Source organism: Schistocerca serialis, chromosome 4, assembly GCF_023864345.2.
Source record: "Schistocerca serialis cubense isolate TAMUIC-IGC-003099 chromosome 4, iqSchSeri2.2, whole genome shotgun sequence".
Taxonomy (NCBI): Eukaryota; Metazoa; Arthropoda; class Insecta; order Orthoptera; family Acrididae; genus Schistocerca; species Schistocerca serialis.
In genome coordinates, this window is record NC_064641.1 from 61,791,795 (window position 1) to 61,815,734 (window position 23,940).

A 23,940-nucleotide genomic window follows, 5' to 3' on the forward strand; every position below is an offset into this window, starting at 1 on the left:
GCTCGCGTGCGGTTGAAGCGGTATTGAATAGCATATTTCATGACAGGTGGATTGGTCACCGGATTTCTTTCTGAGGGGAAATTTGAAGGATATTTGCTGTCGTGATCCACCGACAACGCCTGACAACATGCGTCACCGCATTGTCAATGCATGTGCCAACATTACGGAAGGCGAACTACTCGCTGTTGAGAGGAATGTCGTTACACGCATTGTCAAATGCACTGAGGTTGACGGACATCATTTTGAGCATTTATTACATTAATGTGGTATTTACAGGTAATCACGCTGTAATAGCATGCGTTCTCAGAAATGATAAGTTTACAAAGGTACATCTATCGCATTGGAACAACCGAAATAAAATGTTCAAACGTATCTAAGTTCTATATTTTAATTTAAAAAATCTACCTGTTACCAACTGTTCGTCTACAATTGTGAGCCATATGTTTGTGACTATTACAGCGCCAACTATCACAAAGCGAAAAAACTGGTCCCAATAAAACATTCATATTGCTTTATGTACTACACGAATATGTAATAAAAAATGGGGGTTCCTATTTTAAAAAAACGCTATTGATTTCCGTTTGACCTATGGCAGCGCCATCTAGCGGACCAACCATAGCGCCATCTGGTCTCCCCCTTCAAGCTAGATAAGTTTCGTTCCTTGTAGTTTTTTCGTTTACCGGTTATTTCGTGAGATATTTGTCCCGGTCACGATCAGTGGACCAAGCCGTACGTGTGTCTCCAGCGGTCGGCGAGGTTCGGCTGTCCGCACCTCACTGAAGCTCCATCCCGACTGAACTCCGACAGAGGACGACCCGGAAATACTAGCGGTCGCTCCACAGATAGTACGACAGTGCACTTATCGATAAGTGCTGCTGCTGCCACTCACGGGCAAGCAAACCAGCAACTTAGTGACGCCAGTAACTCGAAGAGGAAACGAGGCGACAGTACCGTAAAGACAAGATGACAAGCAACAAACGGCATGAACATGAGCCGCGCACGGCACAAAAACGTAGAAGCATAAATGTTACATTGCTCCAGTGCTAAAAATCAGATTTCCGTTCCAAAATAATTAACATCGACAGCGATAAAACGTTACGCCCAAATGACGACAAAAGTAAGATCATAAAAAACGGCAGTAATTAATCATACAAAAATTTTGGGCTTTCATTCAAAGAAACAATTTAAAAGATATTACGATCACATCTACAGAAAAGTAATCCTTGACAGTCAGCCAATTATACAATAAGGCATCCAAATAACCAAGCGATTGAAAATGTGACCACACCGAAAGTGCGGCCAAACTCTTCGGCAAAATAACGAGGTGCCGTCGCTGTGGAAAGACCACACAGATGCAGATGCAGCAGGTCACTCTAACCGTCCCGCTGAAAACACAGGGAACCGCCGCACCTGCTCCTCGTGTGGCTCGGTCCACTGAAGACACACCAAACAGCTGCTCGCGCTGCTGCCTTCCAGTCGCAGAGCAGACGGGAAGGTAAAACACCAGGCGGGACCAGAAAGCAGGCGAGGTCTGCTCTTGACCAGTGTCCGTTTCCGACTTCTCTTGCTGGTTGCGAGCCACCTTCCTGCTGCGCGAAAATGCCGGCAGACGGTGCTGCAGACCCATCAAAGTGGCGACGGAGAGAGAGCGGCGAGCCATGCGGCTCACTTGTAATGATTTTTGGACAACATGGTTGTGGAGATGAAGCAGCGATTAGTATGATTAATTAATTATTCAAAAACAGTCTTAATCGCGTGTATTATTATTATGACGCCAACGGCAGGAAACTATGTTATGTAGGTAGGAGTGACACCACCAGCAGTCGACCAATGGCGTAAACGCCCAGAAGATGACCCCTACGTCGGGTTGAAACCGGTTGGCGTCATAATAATAATAAATGCGATTAAGACTGTTTTTGAATAATTAATTAATTCACTTGTAATGGTTTAATAATGGCAGTCAGGTACTTGTAAGCATGGACACAAAATAGTTGTGCCTACAAAATTATGTATTGTGTCCGCTAGCAGAAGCTGCTCTCGTTGGAAATTGCACTTGCGTCGGTTGGCCCCAAAGAAAGCACAAACTCTTCAGTCTTGTTAAAATTCTCACACAACGTAGTAGCACACTTAATCCAGGATCACCAGCAAGTAATGAGCAGGTTATATGGAAGGGGCAGGCCAGTGATTTCCACACCTCGAAACCCTCCGTAGAATTTTCTTCAGGGCAGAGATGAACTGGTTTGCGATGTCGTATTCGCTTCTTACGGATTCATAAACACTATATAGAGCGCGGAACAAGCATGTCACATGGTTCGACTTAGGGAACAAAGGTTTCATTTGGTTATCACCTGAAAATATGTATTCAGTCAGGTCCATAGTTTTTTACACTCGATAGCACTAGGCCACAGTTTTTGATAGAATTCCGTGGTACTGACAGTGTCTTTCTGCAACCCACACATTTTTGACAACATGAGCTAAAATCTCTCCGTTGCTAACGTAAAAACTAGAATTTTCAAAACATATCGTTCCATTGAGCCTGTGGTTTCGTCCAGAATGATTTCCACATCACAAAGTACTCAGGCATTGACGTCGTGGTGTATTTTTGAAGAAATTCCTTGAAGGCTTGATGGTATACCTTACTGAGTTGAATTCCTGCTTGTCTAAGAGCTGCATACAAATCATCGTTGAATTTCCTCAAACTCTGGCTTTTTGAAGAACGCTGTTCAAATGCATTTCCTCACAGAGGTTGCCGTGATTTGTTTGTTTGAGGAATTTCGTTCTTTTTATGTTTAGAGGTGGAAATGTGTTGTTTGACCTGAACTCACTGGCGTTTTCCATCTAACAAAATTCCTCATCTCAAATAGTTGTCTACATCGCACATGGAAACAGAAAAAAGTCAGGCTATGGACACATTCAGCATGATAAAATTTAGTAATGCATTCGTTTAGTAAGAAACTCACATTCACTAACTACAACCAGCCGATTCTGGTGAAATTAAAATGGTGTAATGGAATGCACTCATTGTCATTTGCATTGATGCAGGCTATTTATAGCGATAAAATGAGAGAAAGAGCATTTGTCGTACATACAGTCCCACATTTATTGAAAGAGGTAGGGTTACTATTCGGATTTTTACTGCCTGATGAGGAGACGTTAATTGATAGTTTAATATTTTATATTGATTAGAATTGGACAAGCAGACTGTAGTCACGTGAGGATGCAATTTTATATCGGGTACTGCAAAGTAATAATATAAAAACCTACAAAATAAATACTAAATAACGATATAAAAATAGTTTTCATACATTAATCGCCGGCCGAAGTGGCCGTGCGGTTAAAGGCGCTGCAGTCTGGAACCGCAAGACCGCTACGGTCGCAGGTTCGAATCCTGCCTCGGGCATGGATGTTTGTGATGTCCTTAGGTTAGTTAGGTTTCACTAGTTCTAAGTTCTAGGGGACTGATGACCTCAGCAGTTGAGTCCCATAGTGCTCAGAGCCATTTTGAACCACACATTAATCCAAATAAACTACCTCCAAAAAATGTTGAGTGGATGAAAATCAATACTTTGGAAGACTATAAGGTTTGTGTACCTCCTGTTAGATTTAATTCTTGTGGAAAGACGTACTCTTAGATCTAGAAATCAGTTATATAAAGCACAAATATTTTGACAATTTGGAATCTTGTGCCTAATTAATTGATAAATTTCTTATTTCTGCTAACACCCTTGCTTTTTGAAGGGGAGGAGGGGGGGGGAGGGGGAAGTCATCACTCTTATGGCTGGTTTGATGCAGCCCATCACGAATTCATCTCCTATCATTATCTTTTCATCTCAGAGTAGCAATTGGAGCCTGCGTCCTCAATTACTTGCTGGATGTATCCCTGTCTCTCTCTTCCTCTATAGTTTTCACCCTCACAACTCCCTCTGGCGCCATGGAATTTATTCTTAACAGATGCCCTGTCATCTTGTCCCTTCTTCTTGTCAGAGTTTTCCACATATTCCTTTCCTCACCTGTTCTGCGGAGAACCTCCTCATTCCTTACCTTTTCTGTCCACCTAATTTTCAACTTTCTTCTGTAGCAGTACATCTCAGATCCTTCTGTTGTCCTCTGTTCTAGTTTTCCCACAGTCCATGTCTCATTGCCATACAACTCTGTCCTCCAACGTACATTCTCAGAATTGCTTCCTTAAATTAAAGTCTGTCATTGATACTAGTAGACTTCTCTTGGTCAAGAGTGCCCTTTTTGTCAGTGCTAGCCCGCTTTTTATTTTGCTGCCTAGATAGCAGAATTCCTTAAATTCGTCTACTTCGTGATCACTAATCATAATGTTAAGTTTCTCGCTGTTCTCATTTTTGCTACTTCTTACTACTTTCGTCTTCCTTCGATTTAATCTCAATCGGTATTCTGTACTGATAAAACCATTCCATTCAATAGCTCCTGTAATATTAACATTGATACCCTTTCTCGTTGAATTTTTGCGGCTCGTGGTCTTGCGGTAGCGTTCTCGCTTCCCGCGCACGGGGTCCCGGGTTAGATTCCCGGCTGGGTCAGGGATTTTCTCTGCCTCGAGATGGCTGGGTGTTGTGTGTCTTTCATCGTCATTTCATCCTCATTCACTCGCAAGTCGCCGTAGTGGCGTTAAAGAACTTGTGGCGCGGTGGCCGAACCGCCCCGCGAGGGGTCTCCCGGCCACCAATGCCATACGCTCATTAATTAACCTTGAATTTTAATCCCACTCTTGAAGATTTCTTTTATTTCCGTCATTGCTTCTTCGAAGTATAGGTTGAAACAGCATGGGAGAAAGACTACATCCTTGTCTTACATTCTTCTTAATCCGAGCACTTCGTCACTGGTCTTCCAGCCTTATTGTTCCCTCTTGGTTCTTACACGTATTGCATATTACTCATCTTTCGCTATAGCTTATCCATATCTTCCTCAGGATTGCGAATATCTTGCCCCATTTTACGTCGTCGAACGCTTTTTCCTCATCGATAAATCTTATGAACGCATTTTGATTTTTCTTCAGTCCTGCTTCCATTGCCAACCGCAGCGTGCCTGTGGTTGTATATGAGGAAACACTTGTGTGGCGCTCCTGTTCGCTGCGTCTATTATTCACGGACCTAGCCGAATGTCTAACAAATGACGCGCCACGTTCGCACTGTAATGCGATGAATTTCCGGCTTTCAGTATTGTTTTCGCATCTGTAGCGGCTTCGGACTGAATACAATTTGGCGGTAGCAGCAACGGCTTCGTTTCTTCGGCACGTCGCCAATAAATCGCTTAAGCGGCCGCACGAATGAGATAACCGTGCCACGCCCTGTTCCGCTAACCGTCAAACTTGTCCCACACGTACACGGTCATTGCCAGAATTGAACACGGCCGAACTACACTCCTGGAAATTGAAATAAGAACACCGTGAATTCATTGTCCCAGGAAGGGGAAACTTTATTGACACATTCCTGGGGTCAGATACATCACATGATCACACTGACAGAACCACAGGCACATAGACACAGGCAACAGAGCATGCACAATGTCGGCACTAGTACAGTGTATATCCACCTTTCGCAGCAATGCAGGCTGCTATTCTCCCATGGAGACGATCGTAGAGATGCTGGATGTAGTCCTGTGGAACGGCTTGCCATGCCATTTCCACCTGGCGCCTCAGTTGGACCAGCGTTCGTGCTGGACGTGCAGACCGCGTGAGACGACGCTTCATCCAGTCCCAAACATGCTCAATGGGGGACAGATCCGGAGATCTTGCTGGCCAGGGTAGTTGACTTACACCTTCTAGAGCACGTTGGGTGGCACGGGATACATGCGGACGTGCATTGTCCTGTTGGAACAGCAAGTTCCCTTGCCGGTCTAGGAATGGTAGAACGATGGGTTCGATGACGGTTTGGATGTACCGTGCACTATTCAGTGTCCCCTCGACGATCACCAGTGGTGTACGGCCAGTGTAGGAGATCGCTCCCCACACCATGACGCCGGGTGTTGGCCCTGTGTGCCTCGGTCGTATGCAGTCCTGATTGTGGCGCTCACCTGCACGGCGCCAAACACACATACGACCATCATTGGCACCAAGGCAGAAGCGACTCTCATCGCTGAAGACGACACGTCTCCATTCGTCCCTCCATTCACGCCTGTCGCGACACCACTGGAGGCGGGCTGCACGATGTTGGGGCGTGAGCGGAAGACGGCCTAACGGTGTGCGGGACCGTAGCCCAGCTTCATGGAGACGGTTGCGAATGGTCCTCGCCGATACCCCAGGAGCAACAGTGTCCCTAATTTGCTGGGAAGTGGCGGTGCGGTCCCCTACGGCACTGCGTAGGATCCTACGGTCTTGGCGTGCATCCGTGCGTCGCTGCGGTCCGGTCCCAGGTCGACGGGCACGTGCACCTTCCGCCGACCACTGGCGACAACATCGATGTACTGTGGAGACCTCACGCCCCACGTGTTGAGCAATTCGGCGGTACGTCCACCCGGCCTCCCGCATGCCCACTATACGCCCTCGCTCAAAGTCCGTCAACTGCACATACGGTTCACGTCCACGCTGTCGCGGCATGCTACCAGTGTTAAAGACTGCGATGGAGCTCCGTATGCCACGGCAAACTGGCTGACACTGACGGCGGCGGTGCACAAATGCTGCGCAGCTAGCGCCATTCGACGGCCAACACCGCGGTTCCTGGTGTGTCCGCTGTGCCGTGCGTGTGATCATTGCTTGTACAGCCATCTCGCAGTGTCCGGAGCAAGTATGGTGGGTCTGACACACCGGTGTCAATGTGTTCTTTTTTCCATTTCCAGGAGTGTACTACAAGACGGCGTAGGTTGTCATTTGCCATGAAACAAACACCAAATTTTTCAACTTCGGACTTCTGTATGAAGGAGTGGTTAACACGCTTTCATTCACTGTAGAGATTTTGAAAGATGTTATTACGTAACCGTGAACTGACTTTCACCTATTATGACCGCTGTTCTATCCTTGAGTTTTATTCGAATTGCTGCTTTCATTGTTAGTAGATACAAAATGAAGATCTGGCGTCTAAAAGCGCTGTTGGTGATCTGTTCATTCTCTCACATTAGGAGTAATGAAGCGCCAAACGATGGATAGGAGTTTAAAGTAAACTGTTAATAACTTCCTGAAACTGGTTCTTATTTCACTGACACTTCTATTCGTTTGCGCTCATTGTTACTCACGTAGTAACAATCGTGCAAGATTGATTTTTTTAGATTTAAAAGTATATAAAAATGTTTGAAATAATTTGTTAACAGCGTATAACATGTGACTATTGCTGCATGTATATATTTATGTATGTACAAAGAGATGAAAATGTTATCTTCAGCCGACCGCTGTGGCCGGGCGGTTCTAGGCGCTTCAGTCTGGAACCGCGTGACTGTTACGGTCTCAGCCTCGAATCCTGCCTCGGGCATGGATGTGTGTGGTGTCCTTAGGTTAGTTAGGTTTAAGTAGTTCTAAGTTTTAGGGGACTGATGACCTCAGATGTTAAGTCCCTTAGTTTTCAGAGCAATTTGAACCATTTGTAATCTTCATTTGAGCATCAGACGCATACATCAATTACTTCGAGATCTATCTGATCTTGATACCAAATACGCAGAAAAAAGATCCATTTGAACATACATTGGAAAATGCTTAGATTTTCTAGTTATGATTGAAATGACGTTGTATAATGGCTAGATGTTATTGGCAACTCATGGGAAATCTTGACAATATCACAGGTCAAGTAAACCACGTAATATATTCAAAAAGTGTTCTTGCTTCTTCGCAGGCACAAAACCACTGGATTACGGACTCTGACATCTTCAGACACGTAGGCTTCCTTGAAACGTAGATAGAGCTTATCTTTGTTTCATTAAGTTATTTCTGTGTTGTCACCTTAGGTAAAAATGCAAAGGAGTAAAGAAAGGTGAACGTGTAGATCCAGTGTGACGCAGTGATTCTTATCAGTTAAGTAGTAAACCGTGTACACTACTATATAACAAACACGCAATTTTTTCAGCTACTGACGTCAGTATAAATCAGTGGTTAACATACTTTCATTCACTCTAGAAATTTTGAAAGACGTTATCACGTAACCGTGAACTGATTTTCACATGTAATAATGTCTACATCGTTAATATAGTCACATGTTATTATCGGTAGTTGCTCTCCTACCATTAAAAAGTATTTATTGTTAAGTAACTGCACGAAGTTTTTCATGATACCGAAGAAATTCCAGTTATCTTCTGATTTTCATACATAACTGATCGATAGCTGAGACTTTGACGTAAAAAATGTTACTGCTTCATTGAAATGATCCATAAAACCTGATACATGGTGAGTGTCATAGATCCTATTGCATCACTTTGACTACATTATGTATCAACTTCATTAAGCTACTGCAGACGATGAAGGGTGTCAGACTTCATTGGTTCAAGTTATGTAATGTAAGTGAAAGGCTACGCTGTAATTAACAATGAATCAGTAAACATAGCCATATTATGCCCTTGAAACAGTCTTGATTAGTTGAAAAATATTTATAGAGAACGATTTCATTGATAGAAACGACTATTGCATACACAATCCACATCTGCATACATACCTCGCGAGCCACCATATGGTACTTAGCGGAGGATATCTTCTACAGGCCATGCAAACTACCGTGGCCGGTAGAGGGCAAGCGTGGGGAAAGTGGTAATGATGGGAGTTGTGGGCAGGCGCTGAGTTGAAATGACAAGCGCTGGAGGCGAAGTGCCGTTCTAAAATGAAGCTCACATTGTTTGTATATATTAAGTGGAGACCCTTCGCAAGCACACTTCCATGGTGACCAAAAATATCTGTCACCTCTGTTTTGGTTAGTACCTAAAAAGAATTCTGTTGAAAATGCAGCTATTTGTTTTCGCTTGGCTTGTTAGCCATTTATAATTGTCAAAGAAGCTTCATGAGTGGCAATTTTGGGTAAAAGCTACACATTTCTCTTGTTCTCATATTAAAACACAGCGGAGTTCATAGAAAGTCTCCTCACTAACAAGTTGTGCACATACAATTGCAAGAAAATTCTGAAACAGTGGTTTATTAAGTAAGGAACCGAGAAAAAAAATAGGGCCAGTAGCTTAAAAAAGGGACATCCTCGATACAAAATAAACGTGTAATGTCATCATACATACCCGATAGCATTTCTCATTTCATCAGCTATCTATGGCCCTTAAAAATTAAATTCTTTTATTAAAATTTATGTAGTTAGTGGAATAATTCGGTGGATAATGAAGTTTAGCATAATAAACATGTGACAAAATATACTCCTCTTTGTGTGTTATCATTTGCCAAATTCTCTTTTCGATATCTCAAATCGTTTATGAAATATGAGGAATGTTGTGGATATTTAACTCTGGGGCTTGTCGCTGGGACTGCGCCATCAAAAGTGAGTGTGCTACATCAGAACATTTTTCTCGAGATTGGTGGCAGATTCAGAACTCCACCTAAGTCCAAAAAAAAAAAATTCGTTATGTTAACTAAATTTCATATGCAGCAACATATTGTGTGATACTCACCAAACGCAAAATCCTATCGATCGCTAAGTTTCACTGAAACTTTTTCGAATTCCTCCCAGTGTCTTACTTCCACGTAAATATCACAATAACTACGATCATTAACAAAGTGATTGTTACGTCATCATGAAACTGACATATAAAGCTACAAGTAACGCAAAAATGATTTTTTTTAGCAAACAGTTTCCGTAAAGTCGTTTGAGAAAAATCGCAGGGCGTGCTCCTTGATTCTGTCATCACCGACCGCCCGGAAGGTGGCAAACAATATCGATCTCCCCTTCTGAACAAACAAATGAACTCGCCCACGCTTTGGACGATAACTGCTCTCCGCGCGTGGGCCGCCGTATCGCACGCGGTCTCAACCACTGCTAGTCACTTCCCTTCCCATTCTACTCCTAAACCGAGCAAGGAAAAAACGACTAACTATATGTCTTCATAAGAACCCTAATTTCTCTTATCTTCGTGGTCATTACGAAAAATGTATGTTGCCGGCAATAAATCATTTTCACAACATTAAAGTGTTAGAAAACACGTATTATTATGTTTTAAAACCACTAATACGCTTTTCTTTTTGCAAAACAAGTTAAATGAAAATATAATGACCCCATAACAAAAAGAACAGGGACCTCCATTTAAAATTGCAATCTCCTCGAGTTTAAAAGAGGCTTCAGCGTAACACCTCTCGACTCATGAATGATGACGTAGACACTGTTTCTTTCTACACTACTGGCCATTAAAATTCTACTCCAAGAAGAAATGCAGATGATAAAAGGGTATTCATTGGACAAATATATTATACTAGAACTGACATGTGATTACATTTTCACGCAATTTGGGTGCATATATCCAGAGAAATCAGTACCCAGAACAACCACGTCTGGCCGTAATAACGGCCTTGATACGCCTGGCCATTGAATCAAACGGAGCTTGGATGGCGTGTACAGGTACAGCTGTCCATGCAGCTTCAACACGATACCACAGTTCATCAAGAGTAGTGACTGGCGTATTGTGACAAGCCAGTTGCTCGGCCACCATTGACCAGATGTTTTCAGTTGGTGAGAGATCTGGAGAATGTGCTGGGCAGGGCAGCAGTCGAACATTTTCTGTATTCAGAAAGGCCTGTACAGGACCTGCAACATGCGGTCGTGCATTATCCTGCTGAAATGTAGGGTTTCGAAGGACTCGAATGTAGGGTAGAGCCACAGGTCGTAACACATGTGAAATGTAACGTCCACTGTTCAAAGTGCCGTGAATGCGAACAAGAGGAGACCGAGACGTGTAACCAATGGCACCCCATACCATCAGGCCGGGTGATACGACATTCTGGCGATGACGAATACACGCTTCCAATGTGTGTTCACCGCGATGTCGCCAAACACGGATGCGACCATCATGATCCTGTAAACAGAACCTGGATTCATCCGAAAAAATGTTTTGCCATTCGCGCACCCAGGTTCGTCGTTGAGTACACCATCGCAGGCGCAGCGTCAAGGGTAACCGTAGCCATGATCTCCGAGCTGATAGTCCTTGCTGCTGCAAACGTCGTCGAACTGTTCGTGCAGATGCTTGTTGTCTTGCAAACGTCCCCATCTGTTGACGGGGACATTGCTGCTCGCGTTGGTCGAGATCCAATAACTGGTAGCAGAATATGGAATCGGTGGGTTCAGATGGGTAATACGGAACGCCGTGCTGGATCCCAACGGCCTTGTATCAGTAGCAGTCGAGATGACAGGCATCTTATCCGCATGGCTGTAAGGGATCGTGCAGCCACGTCTCGACCTAAGGACACCACACACATCCATACCCGAGGCAGGATTCGAACCTGCGACCGTAGCGGTCGCGAGGTTCCAGAGTGAAGCGCCTAGGCCGGCCAGAGTGGCCGAACGGTTCTTGTCCTTAGATTGTTAGGTTTAAGTAGTTCTAAGTTCTAGGGGAGTGATGACCTCAGAAGTTAAGTCCCATAGTGCTCAGAGCCATTTGAAGCGCCTAGAACCGCTCGCCACACCGGCCGGCCATAACCTCCACTGTCTCCCTGTCCGAGCAGGAGGCTTATACTGCCTCTCAGGACCTATCCTTTTCGTATTTTCTATTATGTATTTTTTAAGATTTAATAGTTCGTCCAAAGCCAGCTCCTAGTGGAAAACAATATTTTGCAGTCCCAGCAAAACTTTACTGGATGGAGAAATATATAGTACTGTTTCAACGGGGCTGCTTCGTTCTTCCAATAAGTTCATGGTATCAAATTACGCCTGTTAGATTACAGAATAATAAGGCGCACCCATAAAAGTTTGATAACGTGTTAGCCATTTTGGCATATCGGCAAGTCTGAGGTTTGCTTGTTTATTGACCAGATCAACACATAAAAACTTAAGTTTGTTTCTTTAAATTAACAACACAGAAATTTTCAGACAGTGAATCTGAAATGGTGCACCGATACCACCAAAACTGGTAGCCATATAAATAAATGGCATGGTAAGGACGGTTGTACGTATTCCATTTTATTACATATTGACTTTCATTTGTGGACTTCGCAGTCGAGCACTAAGGCAAGCATTTTCAACTATCGTGCACGTTGATATCCCTGCATTTGTGGTGTTTACCAGATAGGTTTCTTCACGTCTTTAAAAACGTGTCAGAACCGACTAATAAAGTCACATGATTCACTCGAATCACATTCCTCTAAAGTACTTCAGTCATTCTCCACACGACTATGATTTAAAGGATCAACTCTAGTAGCAATTACGCATACGCTCTAAGTAAAACGATATATTGTTCAGCAATCAAACCCTAAGATTCTGCACTACAGGTAAGGTGTAAGGTATACAATTACAGCCATTCCATGAAATCCGCCCAGAACCAGTTTGTATCTTCAGTCTCGTGAACTGTCTTCGATACACATCCTAACTGGGAATACCAGCATAATGAAACGCAGTAATATACACACACCCAAAAAGTTTTGCATCGACTCGGATCCGAGAGTTCCGGAACCTGTACAGAAAATTGGAATAGAGATCAACATAAACATCATTTCCGCTCTTTTTATTGCTCATGAAAACCACGCACTGCATGTTTTACCACCACACACCGAGACCTTCAGAGGTGGTGGTCCAGTTTCCTGTACACACCGATATATTTAACACCCAGTGGCACGTCCTCTTGCATTGATGCATGCCTGTATTCGTCGTGGCATACTATTCACAAGTTCACCAAGGCACTGTTGGTCCAGATTGTCCCACTCATCATTGACGATTCGGTGTAGATGCCTCAGAGTGGTTGGTGGGCTTCAATCCGGAACCGCACTGCTGCTACGGTCGCACGTTCGAATCCTGCCCCGGGTGTGGATGTGTGTAATGTTCTAAAGTCTAGGGAACTGATGACCTCAGATGTTAAGTCCAATAGTGCTTAAAGCCATTTGAACCATTTTGGTTGGTGGGTCATGTCGTCCATAAACAGCCCATTTCAATCTATCCCTGGTATGTGCGATAGGGTTCATGTCTGGAGAACATGCTGGCCACTCTAGTCGAGCGATGCCGTTATCCTGAAAGATGTGCACGATGGGGGCGCGAATTGTCGTCCATGAAGAGGAATGTCTCGCCATTATGCTGCCGATAGAGTTGCACTACCGGTCGGAGGATGGCATTCACGTATCGTAACAGCCGTTAGGCCGCCTTCCATGACAACCAGCGACGTACCTCGGCCCCACATAGTGCCACCCCAAACTCCACCTTGCTGCACTCGCTGGACAATGTGCCTAAGGCGTTCGGCTTGACCAGGTTGCTTCCAAACACGACTCCGACGATTGTCTGGTTGAAGGCATATGCGACACACATCGGTGAAGAGAACGTGATGCCAATCCTGAGCAGTCCATTCGGCATGTTGTTGGGGCCATCTGTACCACGTTTCATGGTGTCTTGCTTGCAAAGATGGACCTCGCCATTGATGTCGGGAGTGAAGTTGCGCATCATGCAGCCTACTGCGCACAGTTTGAGTCGTAACACGACGTCCTGTGGCTGCACGAAAACCATTATTCAACTTGGTGGCGTTGCTGTCAGGGTTCCTCCAAGCCATAATCCGTTGCTAGCGGTCATCCACTGTAGTAGTAGCCCTTGGGCGGCCTGAGCGAGGAATGTCATCGACAGTTCCTGTCTCTATGTATCTCCTCTACGTCCGAACAACATCGCTTTGGTTCCCTCCGAGACGCCTGGACACTTCCCTTGTTGAGAGCCCTTCCTGGCACAAAGTAACAATGCGTACGCGATCGAACCGCGGTATTGACCGTCTAGGCATGGTTGAACTAAAGACAACACGAGCCGTGTACCTCCTTCCTGGTGGAATGACTGGAACTGATCGGCTGTCGGACCCCCTCCGTCTAATAGGCGCTGCTCATGCATGGTTGTTTATATCTTTGGGTGGGTTTAGCGACATCTCTGAACAGTCAAAGGGACTGTGTCTGTGATACAAAATCCACAGTCCATGTCTATCCTCAGGAGTTCTGGGAACCGAGGTGATGCAGAACTTTTTTGATGTGTGTAGGTTTTCTATCATCAATAAAAAAAAATTCGTCGAAATTCATGAATAAGCGAAAAACTCTATCATTGATCATTTCCCCGAGTATTTCTAGATCTCAGTACACGAATCTGAAGTCACAGGTAATGACAGAGTAGGACTCGCATTCCTGTGTCCGCGCGCTGACTGCAGATTGCGAAGAGGTAATTTCATTTCCCAGTTAGGCTTCTAGTTTTTCAGCGAAATCTACAGATGTAGCTTCACAGCACAGCGTACATCTTGTAAAGTGCCCATAACTTGTGATTTATCAGTCACAACACACTCATTTAGCTCGAATGTTATAGTGTCTTGTACACTGGCTGGTTGTCCTGTCTTCCATTTGATAGTATCCCGTATAGTTTCGTCTTATTACCTGGACTATTAATTTCTGTCAGGATAGATTTCCTGGACAACTTACAAATACTGAAACAAATTTACTAGGGAATAAAATGAATCTGCCATTAGCATCTCTTTCCATATACATGTATACCTTACCCGTGCCAACTCTTTTAACTTACTCTGACACCATGGCATCATGTTGTTTTTAACTAATCTCTCTGCTTTGTATGAATCTGCCTTGGAATGGTAAAATACTACATTTTTTTTATTTCCAGTGCTTGCACCATTACCTTAATAACTGGGTACACATTAATTATTCCAGGATGAGCATTGACTCTAAAAATGTTATCAATCAATGTCCTACTATCTTGTTGCATACGAGCTAGAAAGTGGGCTACTGAAATTAGATTGAAACACCCAAATATTTAATCTAATTCATTTTTTCCTGTCATATATTTTAAGAAATCTACACGAAATCTCCACAAACTACTGACAGTTTCTTCTTGTCTGACAGATACCTCAATAATGCATCTACATTTCTCATAAATAGCTGGGAGTTTCCTAGAGGGGATCTGTGGATGTTACAATTATGAGTAAAGTATTCTGCAATCAAAAATCACAAGCACATGCGCCTAGGTTCTGATCAACAAAAAAATATTTGTTTCAATACTTTTAACTTCGTGTCCAACTTTTACACACGTTGTAAGTCTTTCTTTTTCAGTGTTAACTCTACAACGAAAAGGATCCTAGTCTATAAGCCTTGATATTTAACTTAACTCATGACGGGCATAACAAAAGCTTCCATGGAAAACAAAAATCTCATGATGATAGAAAAATAAAATTAGAAACTCGTATCATGAAATAGCCGATGACGTGGCAAAAGTGGCTACACAAGATGGCACATGAAAAACATTAAAACAGCAGCATCAGCTAGTATATCCATAAAATAGTTCGTGGGAAGGGCGAGGGGGGGGGGGGGGGTTGGGGGGGGGGGAGACAGGACAGGGATGATATGGAGTATTTGTAATATTTTTGTAACCTACGTAACTGGGACTTTACACCGAGCAAGGTGGCGCAGTGGTTAGCACACTGGACTCGCATTTTGGAGTACGATGGCTCAAACCCGCGTCCGGCCATTCAGATTTAGGTTTCCCGTGATTTCCCAAAATCGCTTCAGGAAAATGCCGGGATGGTTCCTTTGACAGGATTCGGTCAATTTCCTTCCTCGTCCTTCCTTAATCCGATGGAGCCGATGCCTCGCTATTTGGTCCCTTCTCCCAAAACAACCAACCAACCAACCGATTTCACAATCATTTTCTGAAGGAGAACCCTCTCACTGCGCTGTATTTTTTACCTTTCCCTAAGAGCTAGGGGGAGCAGGCACCATACCCCCTTGCTCCCGTCTTTAGGTTACCTGCCCTCGACCGCTTCCCAATTTCCCTGGGTGTGGCATTCCTTGAACATCAACCCCAAAGGCCGTTGCCCAGTTGCGGAGCTTTTTTGCCCATTGAAGACGTGTAGCTTTACGTATCGCTATGACTAGTGGCCTTTTGCAAACAACCTAACTCCAAAGGTGCACTGCATGCTGTTGCTCTTGTGGTCTCCAGTCCAAAGACTGGTTTTATGCAGCTCGCCATGCTACTCTACCTGTGCAAGACTCTTCATCTCCGAATAATTACTGCATCTTATATCCTTCTCAATCTGCTTACTATATTCACCTCTTGGTCTTCCTCTAGAATTTTTACCTCTCACAGCTCCCTCTAGTATATCTGGTGATTTCTTGATGTCTCGCAATGTGTTCTATCAACTGATTCGTTCTTGTAGTCAAGTTGTGCCACAAATTTCTTTTCTCCCCTATTCTATTCAGTTCTTCCTCTTTAGTTATGTGACCTACCCATGTAGTCTTCAGCATTCTCCTGTAGCACCACATTTCAAAAGCTGCTACTTTCTTTTTATCTAAACTGTTTATCGCCCATGTTTCACTTCCAAACATGGCTACACTCCAGATAAATACCTTCAGAAAAAAGTTCCTATCACTCAAAACTATATTCGATGTTACAAATTCCTCTTTAACAGAAATGCTTTTCTTTCCATTGCCAGTCTACATTTTATATACTCTGTACTTCAGTCATCGTCAGTTATTTTGCTATCCAAATAACAGAACTATTATTTTAAGTGTCTCGTTTCCTAATCTAATTCTCTCAGCATCACCTGACTTAATTCGACTACATTACATTACACTTATTTTGGTTTTGTTGATTTTCATCTTATATCCTCCTTTCAAAACGCTGTCCATTCCGCCAACTACTCTTCAAAGTCTTTTGCTGTCACTGACAGAATTACAGTGTCATCAGCAAACTTCACAGTTTTGGGAAAAAGCGTATTTGTGCCATCATCTGTACAATTATATGTTTATTTCTGCCGGTTTAGATTATTACAACAATATTCAAAGGAGAAAACAATATACATCAATGGATCAATCATTTTAATCATATAAGAGCCAAGCAAATGTGGAACGTAAATAACTGTCATATAATTGTCTTAACACTGTCCATATAAACGCACTGTGCCTTGGCACAATTAGAACAGTGCACACTCTGTGATAACTAAACACTTAAGTGACTGAATAACATCGGGGATAGGCTACAACCCTAACTCCCTTCTCCTCCACTGCTTCCCATTCATGCTCCTTTACTCTTATAATTACCGTATGCTTCCTGTAAATGCTGCTATTGGCCTTTCGCTCCCTGTATTTTACCCTGGCTGCCTTCAGAATTTCAAAGAAAGTATTCCAGTGAGCATTGCCAAAAGCTTTCTCTTGTCCACAAATGCTATAAACGAAGGTTTGTCTTTCCACAATCTATGTTCTAAGATGCGCTATACACTTCGCAGTGTTTGCTAGGTAACTGGCTAAGATGGGCCTGTATTCACTGTCAGCAGCAATTTCTCTCCGTCTTGAAGCCTATTGCTACTCACAAGGCGTGACACTTGTCTCTGGTCCCTTCAGCTAGGATCCATTTACGAGCACCGTTCTTACACCGTGATGTCTGCGTGTGGTACACCATTTGTTGGAGAGTTCGCGCTGATGCACCAATAAATCAGGCATTTCATTCACAATGCGGTCATGAACACGTCCATAAGCGACATCTGCCGGTCTGTCACGTCCCCACGTGCATCTGTCTAACTGTGCTGACAGACTAGCAGCACGTACACACCAGCTCACTGCCATGACTTAGGTCAGCGATGAAGGGAGACGTGATGATCATGTACCATTCCACAACATTGACGGTGCTGGAAAGCGGCCAGCGTACTCTTTCAAGGAGATGAATAATGAGAATAATGAGCCAGGTTGATAAGTTCAACATTCGCAGTGACCATACATTGAGGTGCCAAAAGTCGTGGGATAGCTCCGAATACCATGTCGGACCTCCTTTTACACGGCATAGCCCAGCATCTCGACGTGGCACGGACTCAACAAGTCGTTGGAAGTCCCACGCAGAAATACAGCCGTCCGTAACTGAGAAAGTGTTGCTGGTGTAGAATGTTGTGCACAAACTGACCTCTTGTCCCATAAATGTTCGAAGGGATTCATGTCTGGCGATCTGGTTGGCCAAATTATTCGCTCGAATGGTCCAGAATGTTCTCCAAACAAATCCGAACAATTATGGCCTGGTGACCTGTTACGTCGTTATGGGGACATGAAGTCCATGAATGGCTGCAAATGGTGTCGATGTTGCCGGACATAATGGCCGGTTCAGTTTGAGCAGAGGACCCAGTACATTCCATGTAAACACAGCTCAGACCATTATGAAACCACCACCGGCTTGCGCTGTGCCTTGTTGATAACCTGGGTCAATGCCTTCGTGGGGTCTGCGCCACACTCTAACCCTGCCATCAGCTCTTACCAACTGAAATCGGAACTCGATGACCAGTTCACGGTTTTCCAGTCGTCTCGGGTCAAAACGATATGTCCACGATCCCAGTAGAGGCACTACAGGCGATGTCTTGCTGTTAGCGAAGACACTCGGGTCGGTCGTCTGCTGCCACAGCCCATTAATGGCGCATTTCGTCGGACTGTCCTAATGGATACGTTCGTTGTATCTCCCACATTGATTACTGCGATTATTTAACGGAGAGTTGCTTGTCGGTTAGCACAGACAACTCTATACAAACGCCGCTGCTCTCAGTCGTTAAGTGAAGGCCGTTGGCCACTGCGTTTTCGTTGGCGAGAGGCAATGCCTGAAGTTCCATACTCTCGGCACGCTCTTGACACTGTGAACCTCGGAATATTGAATTCCCTGACGATTTTCGAAATGGAATGCCCCCATGCATCTAGCTCCAACTACGAAGGTAAGTAAATTATTATACGCTATTTAGTTATATTTTTGTTTATTTTGGTAGTACTGTCGTTTTATGTTGATGACGCATGCTTTGTTTATTTGTCGTTATATCTTTGCAATTTTCAAGCTGCTAGGTTAGTTTCTTTCTCGCTGCCGTGCTGTTAATCATGGCTGCTCCGCTGTGTATTTGCACCAAAGAAGAGCAACGTTCAGTGATCCGTTTTTTGTGGTCGGAAGGCGTATCAGGGGCCGAATTTCATCAAAGACTTTCGGTACAGTACGGGAACAGTGTATTGCCACAACGGAGTGTCTACGAATGGATTGAAAAATTTCGAAATGGTCGCACAAGTGTTACGCACGAAGAAGGAACCGGACGTCCATTTACCGCCACAAATGAAGAAACCATTGAGCGTTCACGTGAAATGATTCTCTTAGACAGACGATTAACTACTGACGAAGTGGCACATCGTCTGCAAATTAGTCACGGTTCTGCCTACGAAATTATCCACAGCAGACTTGTGTTTCATAAAGTTTGTGCAAATGGATCCCAAAACAACTCAGTTGCATAAAGAAACGCGTTTGGACATCTGCAAAAAACATTTGGATCGCTATTGTAACGAAGGGGACAACTTAGACAGTATCATTACTGGTGATGAAACATGGATCCATCATTACGAGCCGGAGAGTAAACGGCAGAGTATGGAGTGGAAACATCCAAATTCGCCGCGCAAGAAAAAGTTCACGACCCATCCGCCCGCAGGAAAACTGATGCTTATGGTTTTTTGGGACGCACATGGTCCAGTACTGGAACATTATGGGAAAAAAGGCACAACAATAAACGTTGTACGTTACAGTGAGATGCTTAATGCCAGGCTAAAGCCTGCAATTCGAAGCAAACGCCGAGGATTTCTGTCAAAAGGTGTTGTGGTGTTGCACGACAATTCCCGTTCCCATACTGCTGCCCACGCTGCTGAAACTTTCCAGAAACTCAAATTTGAAGTACTGGATCATCCTCCATAAAGTTCCGATCTTGCCCCTCCTGTCACTTGTTTGGTCCACTCAAATAGCCATTAAGGGGCCGTCAATTTGCCTCGGACGAAGCAGTGAAAGAACCGGTGCATTCCTGGCTCGCAGCTCAACCGAGAACCTTCTTTTATGAGGGCATCAGGAAGTTTGCACAACGATGGACCAAGTGCGTTGAAACGCAAGGAGACTATGTCGAAAAATGATGTTCTTGTAAGTTTCCTATTTGATTACAATAAAATTTTATAACTACTTTGTGGATAGTAATTGACTACCCTCGTACCACTCCGCGTTCAAGGTCTGTTAACTCCCATCGTGCGGCCGTAATGACGTGGTAAACTTTCCAGAAGAATCATCTGAGTACAAATGGTAACTCGATCAATGCATTGCCCTTTTATACCTCGTGTACGAGACACTACCGACATCTGTATATATGCATATAGCTATCCCCTGACCTTTGCTACCTCATTCTATGTTATGTCTTCATTTCCGTGCTAAATATGTTTTGGACACTACCCTTTTCCAGGAGGACAACAGCAGTTTTCTCAGGGCTGTACACATACGCTGCTGGGATGACCAACGCTCAGGCAGCCGACCATACTTTCAAAAAATGGTTCAAATGGCTCTGAGCACTATGGGACTTAACATCTGAGGTCATCAGTCCCCTAGAACTTATAACTACTTCAACCTAACTAACTTAAGGACACCACACACATCCATGCCCGAGGCACGATTCGAACCTGCGACCGTAGCGGTCGCGCGGTTCCAGACTGAAGGGCCTAGAACCGCTCGCCCACACCGGCCGGCCACCATACTTTGATTTCCCCATTTGTGCATCCTGTTTCAACCTCATACCAAATGTCAGAGAATATTTGCCATCTCGGGTGAAACGCATCTCCACAATATGGTAGTATCACGAGATGTAATCATCATTGAGTGGCTTAAGCTCGACGTGGTATACTTGAAGAAACTTGTGACCCCTCTTGGCCGCCTAATTGAGACTACTGGCAAGCCAGATGTCACATGAGGTGATCAGTTTCTTCTCCACGCTCAAGATTTTCATTTGGATGGTATCAGTTTTTTTGTCTTAGTGTAAGTATATCTGGCATTTATCCACATTGAAAAAGAGATGCAATTCATTACATCAAGTGGTAGTGTTGTCCAACTCTTTTTGCATTTCCATCGACGATAGATTTCTGTTCACTGTAGCTGTGACGTTACGAACGTCACCACGAGCACCGGCACTTGAACTACCTGCGGCGGCCGGCAGCTGAGAGGAGCGCGTCTGATCCGCCATGGGCAGCGAGGAGGGGCCGGGGGGGGGGGGGGGGGGGGAGGGTGCTCTCTGGCATCTTGCATCTTGGTCGCGGTGGTGTTGTGAAGAGGGGTGCTCTGGATTTGCAGTGAGAGGGTGATGATACTTTAGTCGGTGGCTTTGGTATAACAGACTGTGTGCGAAGCTTGTGGCCCATTCTGCCGCCATTTTAACGCGGCAATTCGGCATTAGATGCTAGCTGTACGGATCTTAGGTTTCACTGGGACAACAAGCGAAGTTAGCTTACTGTACAGCAGGCATATGCTTTAACAGTGGCCTTACTTCCAGATCTGGCAATAACCTTGACAGTTTGATTAGACTATTCGTTATAGTTAGGTTTCATTAATCTGTTTTCGCCAGACCACGTGTTAGCAATCACTTGTAGCTCAGACAGGTCTTGGTGTGCAATGCATTGAAGACGTCCTTGTATATTTCCATATTATTATACATATGAATTACGGGTGCTTCCGAGAACTGAGTTGGGACTAGGCCGATTAGCGTCTGTTGATTAATTCCTCAGTGTATATTGTCGTTCGACTGATCTGTGGCCGTATTGTAATCAGACAGCTATTTGTATTGCAGTTCTGACGCTTATGTATTCGAGCGCAATCACTTGTGACGAGGCAATTACTGTAGCTGTTTACTTGACTGATATATTATGTGTTTAGCAAAATTTGGAAGCGATGTCTCTGTTATGAGGCAAAGACATGGTGAATACCTGAGTTGTGATTTGGTCGACTAGTGCCAGTTGATTGATTTCCTGATTGTATATTCTCGCTTCGCCGCTCTGTGCCTGTATTGTAATCAGACAACTAATTTATATTGCAACCTTGACGTGGAATGTATTCGTGGATAATCGTCTTTGACGAAGAAATAATTTTAGTTATTTAAATGACTTGTTTATTATCAAATCTGCAATGTGGGCTCGTATGTTCTTCGAACAAAACGATGTTGAGTCCCAGTAAAACAACAAAATCTTTTCCGTAGACAGATTACTGGGAAGATTTCTTGGATGGATTAATGAATATATATATGTCTGTGTGTGTGTGTGTGTGTGTGTGTGTGTGTGTGTGTGTGTGTTCCGCATCTCCTCCTAAACCAGACTTGGTAAACGTATCGCTTACTGTCGGACAACAATGGCTGTGGGGGTAAGAACCATATACCTATCATAATTCAAGAGATCTGATATCATAAACAATGAAATGCATGAAAAACTGCTACACCAATGCATGATGATTAAATCTATTACTTCTGTAATAAAATTATTTAAAAACAATCTTGGTCGCAGCCGATGTTTCCCTCCGACCGATTTCGGTCTTTTTACTACGGGCCATTTGGATGACGGTGATGGCGCCTGACCCTCTGTGGGGGCCTCACTCATTTTTGACCTCTGTGTTATTAACTATATGCGAAATACATTAGTATCCACATATGCCGCTAAATACACCTACAGAATTATAGCATGGTAGGTAGAGGCACGACGTAATAAACACGGAGATGCGTGAAAAAAATACAGCTTCCAGAATTACGTTTTAATACATTTAGTATTAACTGCTAAGACACTGCTACAGTCGACTCAACTTAAGAAAATCCCTGAAGCCTGGCAGCGATTTCGACAGCTTTGAACTGCCAAGTTCACAAAGAGGCGTTGCCGCAGGAGCTTTTACAAAATCACGTTGTTAACACGTGAAGCACCTACGCTCTGCTTACGGAAACTGTTTCAAAATTTCAAAGATGTTTTCAAAAATACAGGGAAATGAAAATTTTTCGATTCACACTACAAACACAGTTCATTTTTGTTTACGTTTCTAATCGAAAATTGGGAAAATGAATACCAGGACAATGCCGGGTTTGTCAGATAGTTCCACAATAGATCGTCGTTGATACATATATCCAGATATTTTGTCATTGTGTGCCAGAGAGCGCCAATTGGGTAATCAATTGCTGCCATGTTGTGCTTAAGTACTGAAGCTCATCTACGAGCCCTGCAACAAGTTTCGCTCCTGTGTAGGACTGTGCATTTCGTTGCATTTTTCTAGCTTTACAACTTCCCTATGAATAGCAGCTTCCTCTGCAGTCTCCTGCGATCCCGCCGTGTCATTTACATACAGTGATCAGTAACATGTCTACGGCATTTCCTATCGGCAAATCTTTAGTTGCTTTCTCACTCGATGATTTTTCGCTTTTGAGAGCGAAGCACTGAGCTGTATTTGCTAGGGAACTTTCTGTTCAGTAAAAAAAAAAAAATGTTCCAGTCTTCAGTAGGGCTTCATAATTTGTCTTCTGGACGTCAAGGAACATGTCTATAGATGTGACACACGTGTTTATTGTGTTCTTGATCTCATGAAAAAACAACGCCTATGATATTCACACGACTGTGGTTTGGAGTAATTCATGTTGACTCTGACAGTGAAATACTTCAAAAAGACATAACACACAAGGTAATGGAATGAAAATGTTTGATATGGTTATACGCGTATCATATAATATAATTATTATTCAATTTATTTAACACGGAGATTAAACTTACATATTTCTCACAAAAGAACAGAAAAACGAGTGAGTGAGCTAGCAGACTCCGGAGAGAAGAAGAGTGCTTCTTCTTCCTTTTCTCGCAGCGTGTTGTATATGCTTCCTTTTACCAAATTCACAGTAATTAAACACATTTCATAAGAATGTTTAGACTAACATGTTTTCTCGGTTAAGATGTAAGTTTCAAGGAAGTATACCTAAGATGCACCTTTCTTCTAGTACAAGACAATTTTCACCTATTTTGAAAGTTATATTTCAGTGTTCTATTATTAATATATAGAGTGAAGTGATATGCTGTAT

General features: G+C 43.7%; 1 protein-coding gene across 3 annotated transcripts in view; it reads left to right on the forward strand.

Moving 5' to 3' along the window:
* The window catches only part of LOC126475122 (uncharacterized), a 402,308-nt gene that overhangs the window by 245,959 nt on the left and 132,409 nt on the right, over positions 1-23,940 (forward strand). The gene's annotated exons all lie outside the window — the stretch shown is intronic.